The 21,192-nt window shown below is 48.7% G+C and overlaps 1 protein-coding gene across 3 annotated transcripts in view; it reads right to left on the bottom strand.

The window, feature by feature from the left end:
- Positions 1–21,192, bottom strand: part of UBE2L3 (ubiquitin conjugating enzyme E2 L3) — a 57,916-nt gene that overhangs the window by 33,576 nt on the left and 3,148 nt on the right. Inside the window, exon 1 of one of the 3 annotated variants that reach the window (XM_066259971.1) lies at positions 12,500–12,576. The exons of the other annotated variants lie outside the window; for them this stretch is intronic. The gene's annotated coding sequence lies outside the window, so the exon portion shown is untranslated. Of the gene's footprint in view, positions 1–12,499; positions 12,577–21,192 lie in introns of those variants that run through there. 3 annotated transcript variants of the gene reach the window in all.

Below are 21,192 nucleotides of genomic sequence, written 5' to 3'. Positions count from 1 at the left end.
AGAGCGATTATTAATTTTGGGGACTCAGCCCTGGCCGGTTGGCTCAATGGTAGAGCATCGGCCTGGCGTGCAGGAGTCCCAGGTTCGATTCGGGACACAAGAGAAGCACCCATCTGCCTCTCCATCCCTCCCCCTCTCCTTCCTCTCTGTCTCTATCTTCCCCTCCCGCAGTCAGGGCTCCATTGGAGCAAAGTTGGCCCGGGCGCTGAGGATGGCTCTATGGCCTCTGCCTCAGGCACTAGAATGGCTCTGGTTGCAACAGAGCAACGCCCCAGATGAGCAGAGCATCGCCCCCCGGTGGGCATGCCGGGTGGATCCCGGTGGGGCGCATGCGAGAGTCTGTCTGACTGCCTCCCCTTTCCAACTTCAGAGAAAAAAAAAAGTAACTTTGGGGACTCCACCAGGGTAGGCTACCAAGCTGTTGGGAAAGCTGTTCATCACCCACAAGAGGTGGGGGTGGGGACAGGGGCAGAGAGGGTAGAGGGAGGGGAGATGAGAAAGACTGACTCATGCCCAGGCCCCACCCTACACCTGCAGAATCAGAACTTTCTGAATTCAGGGGAGCACCTGTGCCTGGGGCTCCTCAGGTGACGACGAGGTGCACTCTTACTTAAGATACTGAGGCCCTGATTAATTTAGTGTCATTTCCATGGGGTTAGAAAAAAGCTAAAAGAGCTAACACCTTGTCCTGACCTGTGGTGGCGCAGTGGATAAAGCACCAACCTGGAGCGCTAAGGTCGCTGGTTTGAAACCCTGGGCTTTCCTGGTCAAAGCACATATGCAAGTTGATGCTTCGTGCTCCACCCCCCTTCTCTCTCTCTCTCTTTGCTAAAATGAATAAATAAATAAATGAAAATAATTTTAAAAATAAAAAGAGCTAACACCTCTCACTTAGCCAGGCACATGGAAGCAATGTTAGTTTTTTTTTTTTTTTTTTTAAGAAGTGAATGCTGAGCCCTGGCTGGATAGCTTGGTTGGAGTATTGTCCTGAAGCACAGAGGTTGCTGGTTCGATCCCTGGTCAGAACACATACAGCAATAGCTTGATATATATTCTATATAAAAACAATATTTTGATTTGGCCGGTGGTTGCTTCAACAGCTGTCAAATCATCAGAGGACCAGAAAGAGCAGAGGCCTCTAGACAGGCCTGGGCTCAACCCTCTTGGCCCCACCCTCCAACTAACCTGAAGTTCTAAGTGTCTACTACAGTCTTACGAACAAACATGCAAGCAAATAGCCTGATCAAGCGGTGGCGTGGTGGATGGAACACTATCCTGGGACACTGAGGACCCAGGTTAAAACCCCCCGAGATCGCTGGCTTGAGCATGGGATCCCAGACATGACCTCAAAGTCGCTGGCTCAACTATAGCCCCTCCCCCAAAGGCATATGTGAGAAAGCAATCAATGAACAACTAAGGTACCACAACTATGAGTTGATGTTTCTCATCTCCCTTCCTGTCTGTCCCGCCCTCCACACTGCTAAAATAAATGAAAGTGAAAAGCCTGACCTGTGGTGGCACAGTGGGTAAAGCATTGACCCAGAATGCTGATGATACCAGTTCATAACCCCAGGGCTTGACCAGTCAAAGCACAAGAAGCAACTACTACGAGTTGATGCTTCCTGCTCCTCCTGCCCCTCCATGCTTTCTCTCACTTCTAAAATCAACAAGTAAAATTATTTATTTTGTATTTATTCATTTTAGAGAGGAAAGTGAGTGTGTGTCTGGGGGGGAGGGGAAGGAAGCATCAACTCTCATATGTGCATTGACCAGGCAAGTCCAGGGTTCCGAACCAGCGACCTCAGCGTTCCAGGTTGACACTTTATCCACTGTGCCACCACAGGTCAGGCTAAAATCTTTTTTTTTTTTTTTCATTTTTTTAGAGAGGAGAGGGAGAGACAGAGAGAGAGAAGGGGGGGAGGAGCTGGAAGCATCAACTCCCATATGTGCCTTGACCAGGCAAGCCCAGGGTTTCAAACCGGCGACCTCAGCATTTCCAGGTCGACGCTTTATCCACTGCGCCACTACCGGTCAGGCTAAAATCATTTTTTTAAAGGTGACTGGAGGAGAGATAGTAAGGCAGACTCCCGCATGTGCCCCAACCAGGATCCACCTGGCAACCCTAGTCTGGGGCCAAGGCTCGAGTACTGAGCTATTTTTAGCACCTGAGGTGATACACTCCAACAGAGCTATCCTCATCACCCTGAGGCCATGCTCAAACCAATCAAGCCATTGGCTGCGGGTGGAGAAGAGGGAGGCAAGGGGGAGAGAGAAAGAAGAAGCAGATGGTTTTCTTGTGTGTCCTGACTGGGAATCGAACCTGGGGCTTCCGCACAACGGGCCAATGCTCTATTACTGAACCATCGGCCAGGGCCAGTAGGTAAAATCTTAAAATAAAAAAAAAAAGCCCTGGTCTGACCTGTGGTGGCGCAGTGGGATAAAGCGTTGACCTGGAACACTGAGATTGCCGGTTCGAAACCTTGGGCTTGCCTGGTCAAGGCACATATGGGAGTTGATGCTTCCTGCTCCTCCTCCTCTCTCTCTCTCTCTCTCTCTCTCTATCCCCTCTCTCTAAAAATCAATCAATAAAAAAAAAAAAAAAAAAAAAAAAGGCCCTGGATGGTTAGGTCAGTTAGAGCATCATTCCAAAATGACAAGGTTGTGGATTTGATCCCTGGTCAGTGTATATATGGGAAGCAACCAATGAATGCACAACTAAGTGAAACAACAAATGAATGTTTCCCTTCTCATTCCCTCTCTCTGTTTCTCTAAAAATCAGTTAAAAAAATAAAGAACTAAGCCCAGCCAGATAGTTCAGTTGGTTGGAGCGTCATCCTGAAGCGCAGAAGTTGCTGGTTTGATCCCTGGTCAGGGCACATACAGGAACAGCTCAATGTCTAAAAATAAAGTAAGAAACCTACTGCACAAGGCCCTAATGAGAATTACAAGAAATGTTATATAGCACTTACCACCTCAGTAGGTCCTCAATTAATGGTAGTTTCACTCCCTTTCATAATTGTATCACTATACTTTTTTTTTTAATTATTTTTAATTTTTTTAAAGGTTTTATTTTATTTATTTATTTTCTTTTTACAGGGACAGAGAGAGAGAGTCAGAGAGAGGGATAAACAGGAACAGACAGACAGGAATGAAGAGAAATGAGAAGCATCAATCATCAGTTTTTTGTGCAACATCTTAGTTGTTCACTGATTGCTTTCTCATATGTGCCTTGACCGCGGGCCTTCAGCACACCGAGTAACCTCTTGCTCGAGCCAGCGATCTTGGGTCCAAGTTGGTGAGCTGGGGGTCTCGAACCCGGGTCTTCCGCATCCCAGTCCGACACTCTATCCACTGCGCCACCGCCTCATCAGGCTAATTATTTTTATTTATTTATTCATCTTAAAGGAGAGGGAGGGAGGGAGGGAGGGAAAAGGGGGTAAGAGTAGCAGGAAGCATCAACTCCGATATGTGCCTTGACTGGGCAAGCCCAGGGTTTAGAACCAGGGACATCAGCATTCCAGGTTGACGCTTGATCCACTGCGCCACCACAGGTCAGGTGCAGATTTCACATTTCTATTGTCTTTTGTTGCTTTCCTGTGACTGGTCAAGAGTGCACCATGACTTTACGGACACACTGTAGTATCAACAGCCTATGACCAGAATTCATGGGGTCTTAAATTAGAAATCAATATGTTTATGGGCCTGACCAGGCAGTGGCGCAGTGGATAGAGCGTTGGACTGGGATGCGGAAGACCCAGGTTCAAGACCCCAAGGTCACCAGCTTGAGTGCGGACTCATCTGGTTTGAGCAAAAAGCTCACCAGCTTGAGCCCTAGGGCACTGGCTCCAGCAAGGGGTTACTCAGTCTGCTGAAGGCCCACAGTCAAGGCACATATGAGAAAGCAATCAACAAACAACTAAGGTGTTGCAATGAAAAACTGATGATTGATGCTTCTCATCTCTCTCCCTTCCTGTCTGTCCCTGTCTATCCCTCTCTCTGACTCTCTCTGTCCCTGTTTTTAAAAAAAAAAAAAAAAAAAAAGACACTGAGAGAAAGCCTGACCAGGTGGTGGGGCAATGGATAGAACATTGACCTGAGATGCTGAAGAACAGGTTCGAAATCCCAAGGTTGCTGGCTTGAGTCAGAGCCAATGGCTCAACTGGAGCTCCTCCCTCCCTGTCAAGGCATGTATAAGAAGCAATCAATGAACAACTACAGTGACTCAACTATGAGTTGATGTTTCTCATTTCTCTCCCTTCCTGTCTCTCTCTCTGAAAAACCAATGAGTGCACAACTAAATAGAACTAAGTAGAGCAGTGAGTTAATGCTTCTCTTTCTCTCCCCTTCCCTTTTTTCTTTTCCCTTGACCTCTCTTTTTTAAAATCAATAGAAAACAAATGTTTAACTATAAAAATAAACAAACACTGCCTGACCAGGCAGTGGTGTAGTGGATAGAGCGTCAGATTGGGACGCGGAGAACCTAGGTTCGAAACCAAGGTCGCTAGCTTGAGCGCGGATTCATCTGGCTCGAGCAAGGGGTCACTCAGTCTGCTGTAGCCTCCCAGTCAAAGCACATATGAGAAATCAATCAATGAACAACTAAAGTGCCGCAACAAAGAATTGATACTTCTTTCTCATCTCTCCCTTCCTGTCTGTCTGTCCCTATCTATCCCTCTCTCTGTCACAAAAAACAAACAAACACTGAGAAAGAGAAGGGTGAGAAGCAGTTGGTTGTGACAACAGCCTGCAATATTTACAATGAACAGCACATAGGATCTGACTGGAAGTTCACGACACACCAAGATAGGCAAACTGTGGTTGGGTTGCATTTCTCAGGGATTTGGCATGGTGAGGGGGCCAACTTGGACTTGGGGAACATGTTAAGGACACTACTCATTTATGGATTCTTGCTGTATTGGCCAAGAGTTTGCTTAAAGGCTTTTAATCACTGTAAAAAAAATAGAGGACTAGATGAAGAAGATGGAGCACATATACACCATGGTATATTATTCAGCTAGGAGAAATGGTGACATTGGATCACTTATAGCGGAATGGTGGAGTCTTGGTAGCATTGTGCGGAGTGAAATAAGCGAATCAGAAAAAAACAGGAACTGCAGGATTCCATACATTAGTGGGACATAAAAGCGAGACTGAGAGGCATGAACAGGAGTGTGGTGGCTATGGGGGGTGGGGGGAGGTAAGGAGGGAGAGGGGGAGGGGAGGGGGAGGGGTACAGAGAGAACTGGATGGAGGGTGGCAGAGGACGATCTCTCTTTGGGTGATGGGTATGCAACATAACTAAATGACAAGATAACCTGGAAATGTTTTCTTTGAATGTATGTACCCTGATTTATTGATGTCACCCCATTAAAATAAAAATTTATTTATAAAAAAAAAAAAAAAAAGATAGGCAAATCAGGCATATCAGCTTCATGTTATAGATGATAAAACCAGGTTCAGAGACGCCCAAGTCACAGCCTTGTACAGGGCAAGGACAGACTAGAGTCAGAGTCAGAGTCAGAGCCAGAGTCAGAGCCAGAGCCAGAAACCACTCCTTTGTAAACATCTCAACCACACAAAGCAGTTAGGGTGGGGAATACCTCCACTGGAAATGGACAGCACAAGGGGCTCCTATTTCTGGAGCAGGATCCTAGGAGGGCTTAGCTTGATCTGGAATAGCACTTTCCAAGATTTATAATGACAACAGCATGAATTTATATAGTATTTGCCCTAGCCCTTCACAGCTAGCCAGTCATTTTAAGTGTTTACATTGTGCAAGGAATGTTTCTAGGCTCCTCCTGGTCAAACAAAACAAAACCTGGCAGATAGAGCTGGATGTCTGCAGGAAAATAACACAAATCTGCCTTAAATCTAAGTATCAGATCACTCTCAAAATATCAGCTACACAATTGGGAGGACATTAGTAATTTGAAAGAGCTACTCCTTGTTTTTTGTGTGACTGTAGTAAAGTGACTACTTTAGACAGAAATGCACTTTCCAAGGTTGTACAAAGCAACCAGGGGCAATGACACTAAATCATTAGTTCATTGGGCCCTGGCTGGTTAGCTTAGTCGGTTAGAGTGTCATCCCAAAATACCAACATTGCAGGTTCAATCCCCAGTCAGGGTACATATGGGAAGCGACCAGTGAATGCACAACTAAGTGGAACAACAAATGAATGCTTTTCTGTCTCTCTCTTCCTTCCTTTCTTTCTCTTTAAAAATCAATAAAAAAAAATTATGACTTCAATGTAATTTTTTTAATATGTAATTCTTTTTTTTTTTTTTTTTTTTTTGTATTTTTCTGAAGCTGGAAACGGGGAGAGACAGTCAGACTCCCGCATGCGCCCGACCGGGATCCACCCGGCACGCCCACCAGGGGCGAGGCTCTGCCCACCAGGGGGCAATGCTCTGCCCCTCCGGGGCATCGCTCTGCCGTGACCAGAGCCACTCTAGGGCCTGGGCAGAGGCCAAGGAGCCATCCCCAGCGCCCGGGCCATCTTTGCTCCAATGGAGCCTTGGCTGCGGGAGGGGAAGTGAGAGACAGAGAGGAAGGAGGGGGGGGGGGTGGAGAAGCAAATGGGCGCTTCTCCTATGTGCCCTGGCCGGGAATCGAACCCGGGTCCCCCGCACGCCAGGCCGACGCTCTACCGCTGAGCCAACCGCCCAGGGCCTCTTTTTTTTTTTTAAGATTTTATTTATTCATTATAGAGAGGGGAGAGAGAGAGAGAGAGAGAGAGAGAGAGAGAGAGAAGGGGGGAGCCGGAAGCATCAACTCCCATATGTGCCTTGACCAGGCAAGCCCAGGGTTTTGAACCAGCAACCTCAGCATTTCCAGGTTGACACTTTATCCACTGCACCACCACAGGTCAGGCGACTTTAATGTAATTTAATACAGTAAATCTAATACGCATAAGGCTTCAGTTCAGAGTCCCCAAACACAATTCTTTTTTTTTTTTTTACAGAAACAAAGAGAGTCAGAGAGAGGAATAGACAGGGACAGACAAGAACGGAGAGAGATGAGAAGCATCAATCATCAGTTTTTCGTTGCGACACCTCAGTTGTTCATTGATTGCTTTTTCATATGTGCCTTGACCATGGGCCTTCAGCAGACCGAGTAACCCTTTGCTTGAGCCAGCGACCTTAGGTCCAAGCTGGTGAGCTTTTGCTCAAACCAGATGAGCCTGTGCTCAAGCTGGTGACCTCAGAGTCTTGAACCTGGGCCCTCCGCATCGCAGTCCGACGCTCTATCCACTGCGCCACCGCCTGGTCAGGCCTCAAACACAATTTTTTTTTTGTATTTTTCCGAAGCTGGAAACGGGGAGGCAGTCAGATAGACTCCCACATGTGCCTGACTGAGATCCACCCAGCATGCCCACCAGGGGGCGATACTCTGACCATCTTGGGGCGTTGCTCTGCTGCAATCAGAGCCATTCTAGCACCTGAAGCAGAAGCCACAGAGCCATCCTCAGTGCCCGGGCCAACTTTGCTCCAGTGGAGCCTTGGCTGCGGGAGGGGAAGAGAGAGACAGAGAGGAAGGAGAGGGGTAGGGGTGGAGAAGCAGATGGGCACTTCTCCTGTGTGCCCTGGCCGGGAATTGAACCCGGGACTCCTGCACGCCAGGCTGACGCTCTACCACTGAGCCAACCGGCCAGGGCCCCAAACACAGTTCTTTATTTCAATTAAACACTCAGCAAGGAGGGTGGGACCCACACCAACATATTTCTATGGGTTGGCAGTATGCTAGCTATCTTACACTTAGTTATTACCATAACTTATATATACTCAATTATTCTCATAACACTTTGAAGGTTTCATTATCCCCTTTGGAGGTATTAGGACTCTGAGGCTAAAGGTGTAGACACAAACGAGTTCAAGGCAGAAATCAAGATCTAAACTCTAGTCCGTTACTCAGCCACAGCACACTGCTCCAGGGAGGTGCGCCACTTGTCAAAAGGTCATTCTAAGAGGACATGACTAAAGAGAACACTCAGCACAGGCTACAAAGAATGCACTACCCACACACCTCTGGGCAAGCATACCCCAAGCCTCAAATCTGTGGGCTCTCATGCCAGCTCCACGACAGTCAGCTTCCAGCCATCAGCCTCGCTCCTGGAATGTATTTCTATCTTCATCTGAACATGGGTGTGCCTGGCCTTCTTGACCTACATCTTACACTCCAGAGTCGAGCACCCCTCATCAGACTGAGAGCTCCTTGAAGGCTGGGATACAATTCAAGTCTGTCCATACCAGACACAATGACACAGAGCCGGAAACAGAGTAAGTGAGAATGGCAATTACTTGTGAAAAACATGTGGTAGATCCTTACATGTTAGCTTGTATGCTCTGGTTTTTCCTAACGACAGGTACACTAGTATGAAGCAGATACTTACAAACCATCTCAGAAAAGAAGGGCTCAAAGCTGTTCAACTTCTGAGTTATACTCTCTCCTTCATTCGATGGCAGTCAGGTAACATCCTTTCTTAGAAAGATAGCGAGGGCAGGCCCTGGCTGGTGGTTCAGTGGATAGAGCGCTGGCCCAGTATATGGATATTACGGGTTTGATTCCCAGCCAGGGCACACAGAAGAAGTGACCATCTATTTCTCCGCCCCTCCCTTCCCCACCTCTCTCTCTTCCCCTCCTGTAGCCAGTGGCTCAATTGATTTGAGTGTGGCCACAGGCGCTGAGGATAGCTCTGTTGAGCACTTCAGCCTCAGGTGCTAAAAATAGCTCAGTACTCAAGCATTAACCCCCAGATGGAGTTGCAGGGTGCATCCTGGTCGGGCACAGGCAGGAGTCTGCCTCACTATCTCCTTTCTTCTCACCTAAAAGGGAGGGAGGTAGTGAAGCCAAGTAACTCAGTTGGTTAGAGCAGTGGTTCTCAAACTGTGGGTCGCGACCCCGGCGGGGGTCAAACGACCAAATTTCCGATGGCTTTAGGCGGCCCCTGTGTTTTGGTCGTTCGACCCCACAGGGGTCACAACCCACAGGTTGAGAACCGCTGGGTTAGAGCATCATCCTGATACACCAAGACTGCAGGTGCAATCTCTGGTCAGGGCACATACAAGAATCAACCAATGAAAGCATAAATAAGTGGAACAAGTCAATTCTCTCTCTCCTCCTTCCCCTCTCCCTTAAAAAAGGGGGGGGGGGTAGCATCATGAGCACCGTTTCTTTTTGTTTGTTTACAGGGACAGAGAGAGAGAGAGATAGACAGGAATGGAGAGATGAGAAGCATCAATCATCAGTTTTTCGTTGTGACACCTTAATTGTTCATTGATTGCTTTCTTATATGTGCCTAGACCGCAGGTCTTTAGCAGACCGAGTAAGCCCTTGCTTGAGCCAGCGACCTTGGGTCCAAGCTGGTGAGCTTTTTGCTCAAGCCAGATGAGCTGGCACTCAAGCTGGCGACCTCGGAGTCTCGAACCTGGGTCCTCGGCATCCCAGTCCGACGCTCTATCCACTGCGCCACTGCATGGTCAGGCATGAGCACTGTTTTTGACGTTAGTAACTGCTTTGGTGGCTTGTGTCTCCTGGGCGAAGAGTTGTCAAAACAGCATTTCACCCCTCTGCTAAACTGTGCTAGTAAGAAGTAGAAGCAAAATCTGACAAGATAATGAAGCACAGAAAACTATAATCAACACAGATCTGGAACTGTTAAAAATAGAACAAAACTATGACCTAAAGTGAATCCTACTCTCCACCTTACCTTATCGCTCCTTAAAAACCAAAGCAGCCATGTGAAGTCAAGAGCAAGACCCTAGGAATAGGGAGAACAGAGTAGTGAGTGCACCTACTGGCCTGTGGGTGGTACCCTATAAGATTCAGCCTCCTCTCTGTCAAGGTCCTTCTCAAAGCTCTGGAATTCTAAAGACACTGTGAAGCATCAGAAGTAGAAAAGGAACAGCCACCAAAAACAACCTTTCTCAACCTTTCTGCTTCAAGGCTGAAAGACAAAAGACAATACTATTATTTCTGGGACTCCAACTACTTATTCAAGAGTTTCCTTCAAGCCTGAACCGGCGGTGGAGCAGTGAACAGAGTGTTGGCCTGGGACCATGAGGACCCAGGTTGCCAGCTTGAGCATGGGATCATAGACATGACCCCATGGTCCCTGGCTTGAGCTAGGGGTCACTCACCCTGCTGGAGCCCCCTAGTCAAGGCACATATGAGAAAGCAATCAATGAACTAAGGTGTAGCAACAAGGAATTGATGCTTCTCATCTCTTTCCCTCCCTGCCTGTCTGTCCCTCTCACTAAAAAAAAAAAAAGTTTCCTTCAAATCCCTGACCATACCACCTAGCTCAGTACTTTCTGTTGCCTTCCATAGCACCTAGGCTTATTTTTGGACACAGCAACTGTCATTACCTTGTGTACACACTCAGGACAATTAAGAAAAAATACACAGGGAGGCCCTGGCTGGTTGGCTCAGCGGTAGTGTCGGCCTGGCGTGCAGGAATCCCGGGTTCAATTTCCGGCCAGGGCACACAGGAGAAGCACCCATCTGCTTCTCCACCCCTCCCCCTCTCCTTCCTCTCTGTCTCTATCTTCCCCTCTCGCAGCGAGGCTCCATTGGAGCAAAGATGGCCAGGGCGCTGGGGATGGCTCTGTGGCCTCTGCCTCAGGCGCTAGAATGGCTCTGGACGCAATAGAGCATCGCCCCCTGGTGGGCATGCCGGGTGGATCCCGGTCGGGCGCATGCGGGAGTCTGTCTGACTGCCTCCCCGTTTCCAGCTTCGGAAAAATGAAATAAATAAATAAATAAATAATAAAAATGTTTAAAAAGAAAAAATACACAGGGAGAAATTCTAAGAAGACAAAGTTTAAATTTCAAAGCCTTTTGTTTTTGTTAGTAAACATTTTAAAACAAAGAAATTCACACAGCTGTCTTGGTAGACCTTTAACTAACCCTAAGAACAGGTAATTTCAAGAGGCAGAAGGCCTTGACCAGTTGGCTCAGTGGTAGAGTCAGCCCGGCATATGGATGTCCTGGGTTTAATTCCCGGTCAGGGCACATGGAAGAAACAGGAGGTGTGATTATCTGCTTCTCCACCCTTTCCCTTCCTCTTCTCTCTCTCTCTCTTCCTCTCCCTCCTTCTCTTCCTCCTCCCGTAGCCATGGCTCAACAGGTTTGAGAGAACTGGCCTCAGGTGCTGAAGATAGCTCTATGGCCTCCACCTCAGGCACTAAAAATGGCTTGGTTGCCGAGCAACAGAGCAATAGGCCCAAATGGGCAAAGCATCACCTCTAGTGGACTTGCCGGGTGGATCCCAGTCGGGGCACATGTGGGAGTCTGTCTCTCTGCCTCTCACTTAAAAAAAAAAAAAGCAGGAGAGCACTGCAGGTAAGAGAATGGGCTCTGCATTGGTGGTAAGATCATGTCACTTCTATCATTCCTCGAAACCCTCCCCTCCTGTGAGGCCACTTTCCTCACTGCCCTGGAAACTGTCTTCCTCACTCCCAACAGTAATATCTACATGTATCTTACTTAATATGTGCCAAGCACTCTTCTGAGCATTTGATTTATATCAACTCAATTAACCTTCACACACAAAGTAACTACTGCACAGAGAGGTTAACTAACTTTCCCAGGTTAACTCAGCTAAAATGCTGTAGGCCCAGGACCCAAACTGCAGAACTTGACGCTTAACTGCTAAGGTGAATTCTCCCTCAACACTTTGCTCTGAATAGAAGACCCTTTCCTCTCCCCTTTTTTCAATTGAGAATAGGGTTAAAGTTAGCTATGCTTTCAAGAACAGACAGAATGAGGCTGGCCAGAGTAGATACACACAGGCAAAAGACCTCACAAGTGCGAGGTCTGCCGCTTCTCATGGATGCTGCAGGAGAGCATACACCTGACTCCTCAACTGAAAAGCTATGGCATCTCTCTGCTACCTGTCCTTAAACCCATTGGCATCTCCCTCCATGATGCCTCTTCATGGAGAGGGAGCTCTCCCAGTGGCTGGCTGGAGAACTTAGTCCTACCAAGGCAGAGGGAGGGAGGGCTCCTAGTTTTGGAGAGCCAAGTGTGCTAGACATGCTCCAGCCTAGAGTAAAACCAGGCCAGTTCCACAGTGCTTCTGGAAAGTACCTCAGGGGTTGGCCTAACTAAAACCCAAAGAGGGGACAGCACAAGGTCAGGAGCATGCAGCCAAACCAGGAGTAGGTAGATTATTTCTGGGGTTCCTCAGGGCATCTCTCTTTACTATGGCCCACATCCACTCTGAGGGATGAAAGCTATTCAACCTCACTGGAGTCCAGACCCCTCTCCTCAACTACCCAAACTCGATTCATTCTGAGAGAAGAGACCAAGTTCCATCTCCTTTTCCATGTTAGAGGGTCTTTCCCTCGCCTGTACTCCATTATTAAGTTGGCAGAGAGTGGAGAGACCAGTATTTCTTTGTTCTAGGTACATGCCATTCTTCTCCCTCACCGAGCTCCTCCAGGACAGAGCTCAGAGAAGGTGTCCCTTGAGTTGAGTCTTAAAAGACTAGTCTTACCTGACTGATAGTGATGAAGTGGATAGAGCATAGACCTAGGACGTTAAGGTCCCAAGTTCGAAATCTCAAGGTCGCTGATTTCACCACGTGCTCAGCCAGCTTGAGCATGGGATCATCAACATGATCTCATGGTTGCTGACTTGAGCAAGAGGTCACTGGCTCAGCTGAAGCCCCCTGGTTTTTTCATTTTTCCGAAGCCGGAAACGGGGAGGCAGTCAGACAGACTCCCGCATGCGCCCCACCGGGATCCACCCGGCATGCCCACCAGGGGACGATGCTCTGCCCCTCTGGGGCCTCGCTCTGTCGCATCCAGAGCCATTCTGACGCCTGAGGCAGAGGCCACAGAGCCATCCTCGGAGCCCGGGCCATCTTTGCTCCAATGGAGCCTCGGCTGCGGGAGGGGAAGAGAGAGAGAGAGAGGAAAGAGAGGGGGAGGGGTGGAGAAGCAGATGGGCGCTTCTTCTGTGCGCCCTGGCTGGGAATCGAACCCGGGACTCCCTCACGCCAGGCCGACACTCTACTGCTGAGCCAACCGGCCAGGGCTGCAACGTGGATTTTTAAACAGAGTCCTGACCTACTCAATTTCGTTCCAATCTCAGAGCAGGGCTTGGATCGGTACATTTACTTCTCTTGGATGAACTGCTGGCTAGGGAATCATGTAGGACTAAGCATAGATTGACTGGTAAGAAATAAAAGGAAACCACCAAGGAATCTGATGTAGGTGTCCTGCCATAAATAACGGTAGCTTAGCCTGACCAGGCGGTGGCACAGTGGATAGAGCGTCAGACTGGGACATGGAGGGCAGAGGTTCAAAACTCGAGTTTGCCCTGGCTGGTTGGCTCAGTGGTAGAGCATCGGCCTGGCGTGCAGGAGTCCCGGGTTCAATTCCCGGCCAGGGCACACAGGAGAAGCGCCCATCTGCATTCTCCATCCTTCCCCCCTCTCCCCTCTCTCTATCTCTCTCTCTTCCCCTCCCGCAGCCAAGGCTCCATTGGAGCAAAGATGGCCCGGGCGCTGAGGATGGCCCCATGGCTTCCACCTCAGGCACTAGAATGGCTCCAGTTGCAATGGAGCAACGCCCCAGATAGGCAGAGCATCGCCCCCTAGTTGGCATGCTGCATGGATCCTGATTGAGCACATGAGGGAGTCTGTCTGTCTGCCTTCCTGCTTCTCACTTCAGAAAAATACAAAATAAATAAAATAAAATAAAAGCAAACTAGTTTACTGCTGAGTACAATTAATTCCAAGGAATGAACTGGTATTTAGTGACTCCTCCTACTCACTCACAAGTGATAATAAATTGAAAGTATACCAACATGAAGTCCTGAGTAAACATCATTTAAACAGCATTAAAAGACTTACAAACCTCAAGTACCCATCTCAACATTTACACCATAACAACTAATAGAATGTCAACTCCTCTCTTAAATTCACAAATTATCCTACTGAGAAAGCCCTTCTGGGAAGATACTCAGCTGGAGGGCCCTTAGGGAAGAAGTGTGCAAATGAGAGGCTGAAAATAAATGATCAAACTGCAATCAATTTCCTTAGCCACACCTTCAGGTACCACTTTTGTAGCTATTTCCCTCCTGATTTGAAGCAATGGTTACAACAATCTGGTTGTTGCCATCCATGCTGAATGAGCCTCCTGCAAATTAAAAACTAATGTTTTATTAACATTGTAATTCCTAAATTGGGTTCTGAAAAAGGCTAATCCTTTTGGCCGGCGATTTTCAACCTTTTCCATCTCATGGCACATACAAATTACTACAACTCTGTGGCCCACCAAAAAAATATATATATATATTTTGCCAACCTGACCTTCCCTCTTCCAAAAAAAAAGGGAGGTATAATTCTGATTCAATAACACTGGACGGCTAATGCTGAGTTGGCTGTTGTCACCTTTTTATTTGACCATCTAAGGGAAAAGAGGTCAGTGCCCCTGACTAAAATCAGGTATTGCATGTTTTAAAAATTCTTGTGGCCCTGGCCGGTTGGCTCAGTGGTAGAGCGTCAGCCTAGCATGCGGAGGACCCGGGTTCGATTCCCGGCCAGGGCACACAGGAGAGGCGCCCATTTGCCTCTCCACCCCTCCGCCGCGCTTTCCTCTCTGTCTCTCTCTTCCCCTCCCGCAGCCAGGGCTCCATTGGAGCAGAGATGGCCCGGGCGCTGGGGATGGCTCTGTGGCCTCTGCCTCAGGCGCTGGAGTGGCTCTGGTCGCAACATGGCGACGCCCAGGATGGGCAGAGCATCGCCCCCTGGTGGGCAGAGCGTTGCCCCTGGTGGGCGTGCCGGGTGGATCCCGGTCGGGCGCATGCGGGAGTCTGTCTGACTGTCTCTCCCCGTTTCCAGCTTCAGAAAAATGAGGAGAAAAAAAAAAAAAAAAATTCTTGTGGGGCCCTGGCGGGTTGACTCAGTGGTAGCGTCGGCCTGGCGTGCAAGGGGTCCCGGGTTCGATTTCCGGCCAGGGCACACAGGAGAAGCACCCATCTGCTTCTCCACCCCTCCCCCTCTCCTTCCTCTCTGTCTCTATCTTCCCCTCCCGCAGCGAGGCTCCATTGGAGCAAAGATGGCCAGGGCGCTGGGGATGGCTCTGTGGCCTCTGCCTCAGGCGCTAGAATGGCTCTGGACGCAATAGAGTGACGCCCCAGAGGGGCAGAGCATCGCCCCCTGGTGGGCAGAGCTTCACCCCCTGGTGGGCGTGCCGGTCCGGGTCGGGTGCATGCGGGAGTCTGTTTCCAGCTCTCCCCGTTTCCAGCTTCGGAAAAATACAAAAAAAAAAAAAAAATTCTTGCGGCAAACCAGTGTACTGCAGCACAACCAACTGAAAATTGCTGTTTTGGGCAAATGCTTTTTATTTATTTATTTTTTTTAAGAGAGTGAGAAACAACCCACTGCTCCCCTTCAGTTGTTCATCCACTGACTGCTTCTCATACATGCCTTGATCAAGAATCAAACCAGAGACCTCAGGCCCAAGCCTCGGCTCAAACTCATTGCTCCAGGCTGATGCTCCATCCACAGCGGTGCCACCACTGGTTGTACAAATGTTTTTTATTTTATTTATTTATTTTTATAACAATGGCCTTTTCTTTTTTTGAAGATTTTATCTGATTTTAACAGAGCAAGGGAGGAGTGGGGTAGTGAGAAATATTAACTTATAGTTGGCTTCAGTTTAGTTGCTCCTTGCTTGCATTTGCCTCAACCTGGCAAGCCCAGGGTTTTGATCTCAGCGTTCCGGGTCAAAGCTCTATCCACTGCACCACCACAGGTCAGGTGCAGCATTTTTTTTTTCCCCAGAGAGAGAGAGGGATAGACAGGGACAGACAGACAGGAACGGAGAGAGATGAGAAGCATTAATCACTAGTTTTTCATTGCGCGTTGCAACACCTTAGTTCAGGGGTCCCCAAACTTTTTATACAGGGGGCCAGTTCACTGTTCCTCAGACCATTGGAGGGCCAGACTATAAAAAAAAACTATGAACAAATCCCTATGCACACTGCACATATCTTATTTTAAAGTAAAAATACAAAACGGGAACAAATACAATATTTAAAATAAAGAACAAGTGGCCCTGGCCGGTTGGCTCAGCGGTGGAGCGTCGGCCTGGCGTGCAGGGGACCTGGGTTTGATTCCCGGCCAGGGCACATAGGAGAGGCGCCCATTTGCTTCCCCCCTCCTTCCTCTCTGTCTCTCTCTTCCCCTCCCGCAGCCGGGGCTCCATTGAAGCAAGGATGGCCCGGGCGCTGGGGATGGCTCCATGGCCTCTGCCCCAGGCGCTAGAGTGGCTCTGGTCGTGGCAGAGCGACGCCCCAGAGGGGCAGAGCGTAGCCCCTGGTGGGCGTGCCGGGTGGATCCCGGTCGGGCGCATGCCGGAGTCTGACTATCTCTCCCCGTTTCCAGCTTCAGAAAAATATAAATAAATAAATAAATAAATAAATAACAAGTAAATTTAAACCAACAAACTGACCAGTATTTCAATGGGAACTGTGGACCTGCTTTTGGCTGATGAGATGGTCAATGTGCTCCTCTCACTGACCACCAATGAAAGAGGTGCCCCTTCCGGAAGTTCGGTGGGGCCAGATAAATGGCCTCAGGGGGCCACATGTGGCCCGCGGGCCGTAGTTTGGGGACCCCTGCCTTAGTTGTTCATTGACTGCTTTCTCATATGTGCCTTGACTACGGGCCTTCAGCAGACCGAGTAACCCCTTGCTGGAGCCAGCAACCTTGGGTTCAAGTTGGTGGGCTTTTTGCTCAAACCAGATGAGCCTGAGCTCAAGCTGGCGACCTCGGGATCTCGAACCTGGGTCCTCTGCATCCCAGTCCAATGCTCTATCCACTGCACCACCGCCTGGTCAGGCGCAAATGTTTTTTAAATTAAGACTTTATCAGCATTATGCCAAGTGAAATAAGCAAGTCAAAGGCAAGTGCCATATAATTTCACTCATATACGGACTCTTATGAATAAGCAAGCAAAATAGACACAAATTCATAGAGAGTAAGTAGACAGCTGTCAGAGGGTAAGAGTTGCGTGAGGGTGGTGAAGGGACTGAACAAAAAAGGACCCCCCTCCAAAACAAAAGGATAGAAAAATTCATGGACACAGAATTTGGTAAACAAATGTGGTCATTGCAGGGAGGGGGAAAGGTATAATGGGTGACAAATGGCAATAAAGACTTGAATTGGGGGGGTGAACCCCCAATAAAGAATACAAAGATGGGCCCTGGCCAGTTGGCTCAGCGGTAGAGCGTCGGCCTAGCGTGCGGAGGACCTGGGTTCGATTCCCGGCCAGGGCACACAGGAGAAGCGCCCATTTGCTTCTCCACCCCTCCGCCGCGCTTTCCCTCTCTGTCTCTCTCTTCCCCTCCCGCAGCCAGGGCTCCATTGGAGCAAAGATGGCCCGGGCGCTGGGGATGGCTCTGTGGTCTCTGCCCCAGGCGCTAGAGTGGCTCTGGTCGCAACATGGCGACGCCCAGGATGGGCAGAGCATCGCCCCTGGTGGGCGTGCCAGGTGGATCCCGGTCGGGCGCATGCGGGAGTCTGTCTGACTGTCTCTCCCTGTTTCCAGCTTCAGAAAAATGAAAGAAAAAAAAAAAAAAAAAAAAAAAGAAAGAATACAAAGATGTACTGTAAAACTGGGTACCTGAGCCCTGGCCGGTTGGCTCAGCGGTAGAGCGTCGGCCTGGCGTGCGGGGGACCCGGGTTCGATTCCCGGCCAGGGCACATAGGAGAAGCGCCCATTTGCTTCTCCACCTCCCCCCTCCTTCCTCTCTGTCTCTCTCTTCCCCTCCCACAGCCAAGGCTCCATTGGAGCAAAGATGGCCCGGGCGCTGGGGATGGCTCCTTGGCCTCTGCCCCAGGCGCTAGAGTGGCTCTGGTCGCGGCAGAGCGACGCCCTGGAGGGGCAGAGCATCGCCCCCTGGTGGGCAGAGCATCGCCCCTGGTGGGCATGCCAAGTGGATCCTGGTCGGACGCATGCGGGAGTCTGTCTGACTGTCTCTCCCCGTTTCCAGCTTCAGAAAAATTAAAAAACAAAAAACAAAAAACTGGGTATCTGAAACCTGTAAAATTATCTTAAACAGTGTCACTCCAATAAATTCAATTTAAAAAAATTCAAAATAGCCTTAGCCAGGTGGCTCAGCAGATAAAGCATCAACCTGGTGCACAGAGGTCATGGGATTGATCCTCAGACAGGGCAAGTATGAGAGGCAATCAATGAGTGCATAACTGAATGGAACGAGTTGATGCTTCTCTCTGTCTTAAATCAATGGGGGAAAAAATTTTTTTAATTGTTTTTTTTTCATTTTTCTGATGCTGGAAATGGGGAGGCAGTCAGACTCCCGCATGCGGCCCGACCGGGATCCACCGGGCATGCCCACCAGGGGGCGATGCTCCGCCCCTCTGGGGCGTTGCTCTGTTGCATCCAGAGCCATTCCAGTGCCTTAGGCAGAGGCCACAGAGCCATCCTCAGCGCCCGGGCCATCCCTGCTCCAGTGGAGCCTCGGCTGCGGGAGGGGAAGAGAGAGACAGAGAGGAAGGAGAGGGGGAGGGGTGGAGAAGCAGATGGGCGCTTCTCCTGTGTGCCCTGGCCGGGAATCGAACCTGGGACTCCCGCACGCCAGGCCGACGCTCCACCGCTAAGCCAACCGGCCTGGGCTGAAAAAAATTTTTTTAATAAAGACTTTAACCTAACCTGTGGTGGCACAATGGATAAAGAGTGAACATAGATGCCTGACCAGGTGGTGGTACAGTATAGATAGAGCGTCAGATTGAGACACAGAGGACCAGGTTGGAAACCCTGAGGTCACTAGCTTGATCCCAAAGGTCGCTGGCTTGAAGCCCAAGGTCACTGGCTTGAGCAAGGGGTCACTTACTCTGCTAGAGCCTCCTGGTCAAGGCACATATGAGAAAGCAATCAATTAACAATTAAGGAGCCGCAATGAAGAACTGATGCTTCTCATTTCTCTCCCTTCCTGTCTGTCTGTCCCTATCTGTCCCCTCTCTCTGTCTCTGTCACTGAAAATAAAAAAGAGTGAATGTAGAATGCTGAGGTTGCCAATTCAAAGCCCTGGGCTTGCCCAGTCAAGGCACATATGACAAGCAACCAATGAACAACTAAAGTGAAGCAACTATGACTTGATGCTTCACACTCCCCTCTTTCTCCGTAAAATAAATAAAACCTTTTTAAAAATGTTTTTTAGACCATCTGCAATCATTGTTACAAAGAAATTTCTGATTCTGAATGTCTTACAAAGTATGTCGTTTTTGAGGAGCCTGACTTGTGGTGGTGCAGTGAATAAAGTGTCGATCTGAAACGCTGAAGTCACCCATTCGAAACCCTGGGCTTGCCTAATCAAAGCACATATGGGAGTTGAAGCTTCCTGCGCCTCCCCCCTTCTCTCTCTTTCTCCCCTCTCTAAAATGAATAAATAAAATCTTTTTTAAAAAGTAGTTTTTGAGGAATTCTGAAGTTCTTTCAAGATGTAATTCATTTGTTTATTCAACATATTTACTTTTCACCATTGAAAATCCCTTTAGGCTGGCCTATGGTGGACAGTGAACAGAGCATCGACCTGGAATGCTGAGGTTGCCCATTTGAAACCTACGGCTTGCTCAGTCAAGGCTCATACAACAAGCAAGCAATGAACAACTAAAGTGAAGCAACTTATTTCTCCCTCATCCTTTCTCTATAAAAATAAAGTCTTTTTTTTTCTTCCTTTTTTGTGACAGAGACAGAGAGAGACAGATAGGGAGAGAGATAAGAAGCATCAATTCTTCGTTGCGGCACCTTAGTTGTTCATTGATTGCTTTCTCACATGTGCCTTGTCCAGGGGCTACAGCAGACTGAGTGACCCCTTGCTCAAGCCAGCAAACTTGGGCTTAAACTGGTGAGCCTTGCTCAAACCAGATGAGCCAGCGCTCAAGCTGGCAACCTCAGGGTTTTGAACCTGGGTCCTCCCCGTCCCAGTCCTAAGCTTTATCCACTGCACCACCGCCTGGTCAAGCAATAAATAAAGTCTTAAAAAAAAAAGGAAAAGAAAGAAAATCACACCTGACCTATGGTGGCGCAGTGGATAAAGCGTCGACCTGGAAATGCTGAGGTCGCCGGTTCAAAACCCTGGGCTTGCCTGGTCAAGGTACATATGGGAGTTGATGCTTCCTGCTCCTCCCCTTTCTCTCTCTCTGTTTCTCTCTCTCTCCTTTCTAAAAATGAATAAATAAAATAAAAATAAATATTTAAAAAAAAAAAAAAAAAAAAAAAGAAAGAAAGAAAATCACTTTAGCTTGACCTGTGGTGGCACAATGGATAAAGTGTCAACCTGTAATACTAAGGTTGCTGGTTAGAAACCCTGGGCTTGCTTGGTCAAGGCATATACAACAGCAATCAATGAACAACTAAAGTGAAGCAACTATGAGTTTATACTTCTTATCTCCCCCTCCTTCTCTCTCCTCTCTCTCTCCATATAATCAATAAATAAGGCCCTGGCCGGTTGCCTCGGCAGTCGAGTGTCAACCCAGCATGTGAAAGTCCCGGGTTGGATTCTAGTCAAGGCACACAGGAAAAAGGATCAGCTGCTTCTCCCCTTCTCCCCTCCCACAGCCATGGCTCGAATGAGCAAGTTGGCCCTGGGCGCTGAGAATGGCTCCATGGCCTCGCCTCAAGTGCTAAAATAGTTCGGGTGCTGAGCAACAGAACAGTGGCTCCAGATGGGCAGAACATCAGCCCCAGATAGGGGCTGCTGGGTGGATCCCTGTGGGGGCACATGTAGGAGTCTGTTTCTCTGCCTCTCACCTGATTTAAAAATATAAATAAATAAAATAAAATAAATCTTTAAAAAAGGCCTGACCAGGCGGTGGCACAGTGGATAGAGCATCGAACTGGGATGTGGAGGACCCAGGTTCGAGACCCCGAGGTCGCCAGCTTGAGCGTGGGCTCATCTGGTTTGAGCAAAACCTCACCAGCTTGGACCCAAGGTCACTGGCTCAAGCAAGGGGTCACTTGGCCTGCTGAAGGCCCGTGGTCAAGGCACATAAGAGAAAGCAATCAATGAATGACTAAGGTGTCGCAAGGAAAAACTGATGATTGATGCTTCTCATCTCTCTCCGTTCCTGTCTGTCCCTATCTAGCCCTCTCTCTGTCCCTATAAAATAAATAAATAAATAAATAAATAGTGACAAGCATGGAATTTGGAGAC

The sequence above is a fragment of the Saccopteryx bilineata genome, chromosome 2, assembly GCF_036850765.1.
Source record: "Saccopteryx bilineata isolate mSacBil1 chromosome 2, mSacBil1_pri_phased_curated, whole genome shotgun sequence".
Classification (NCBI taxonomy): Eukaryota; Metazoa; Chordata; class Mammalia; order Chiroptera; family Emballonuridae; genus Saccopteryx; species Saccopteryx bilineata.
The sequence above is the reverse complement of the archived record's forward strand: the minus strand, read 5'-3'. Positions and strand labels throughout refer to the sequence as shown.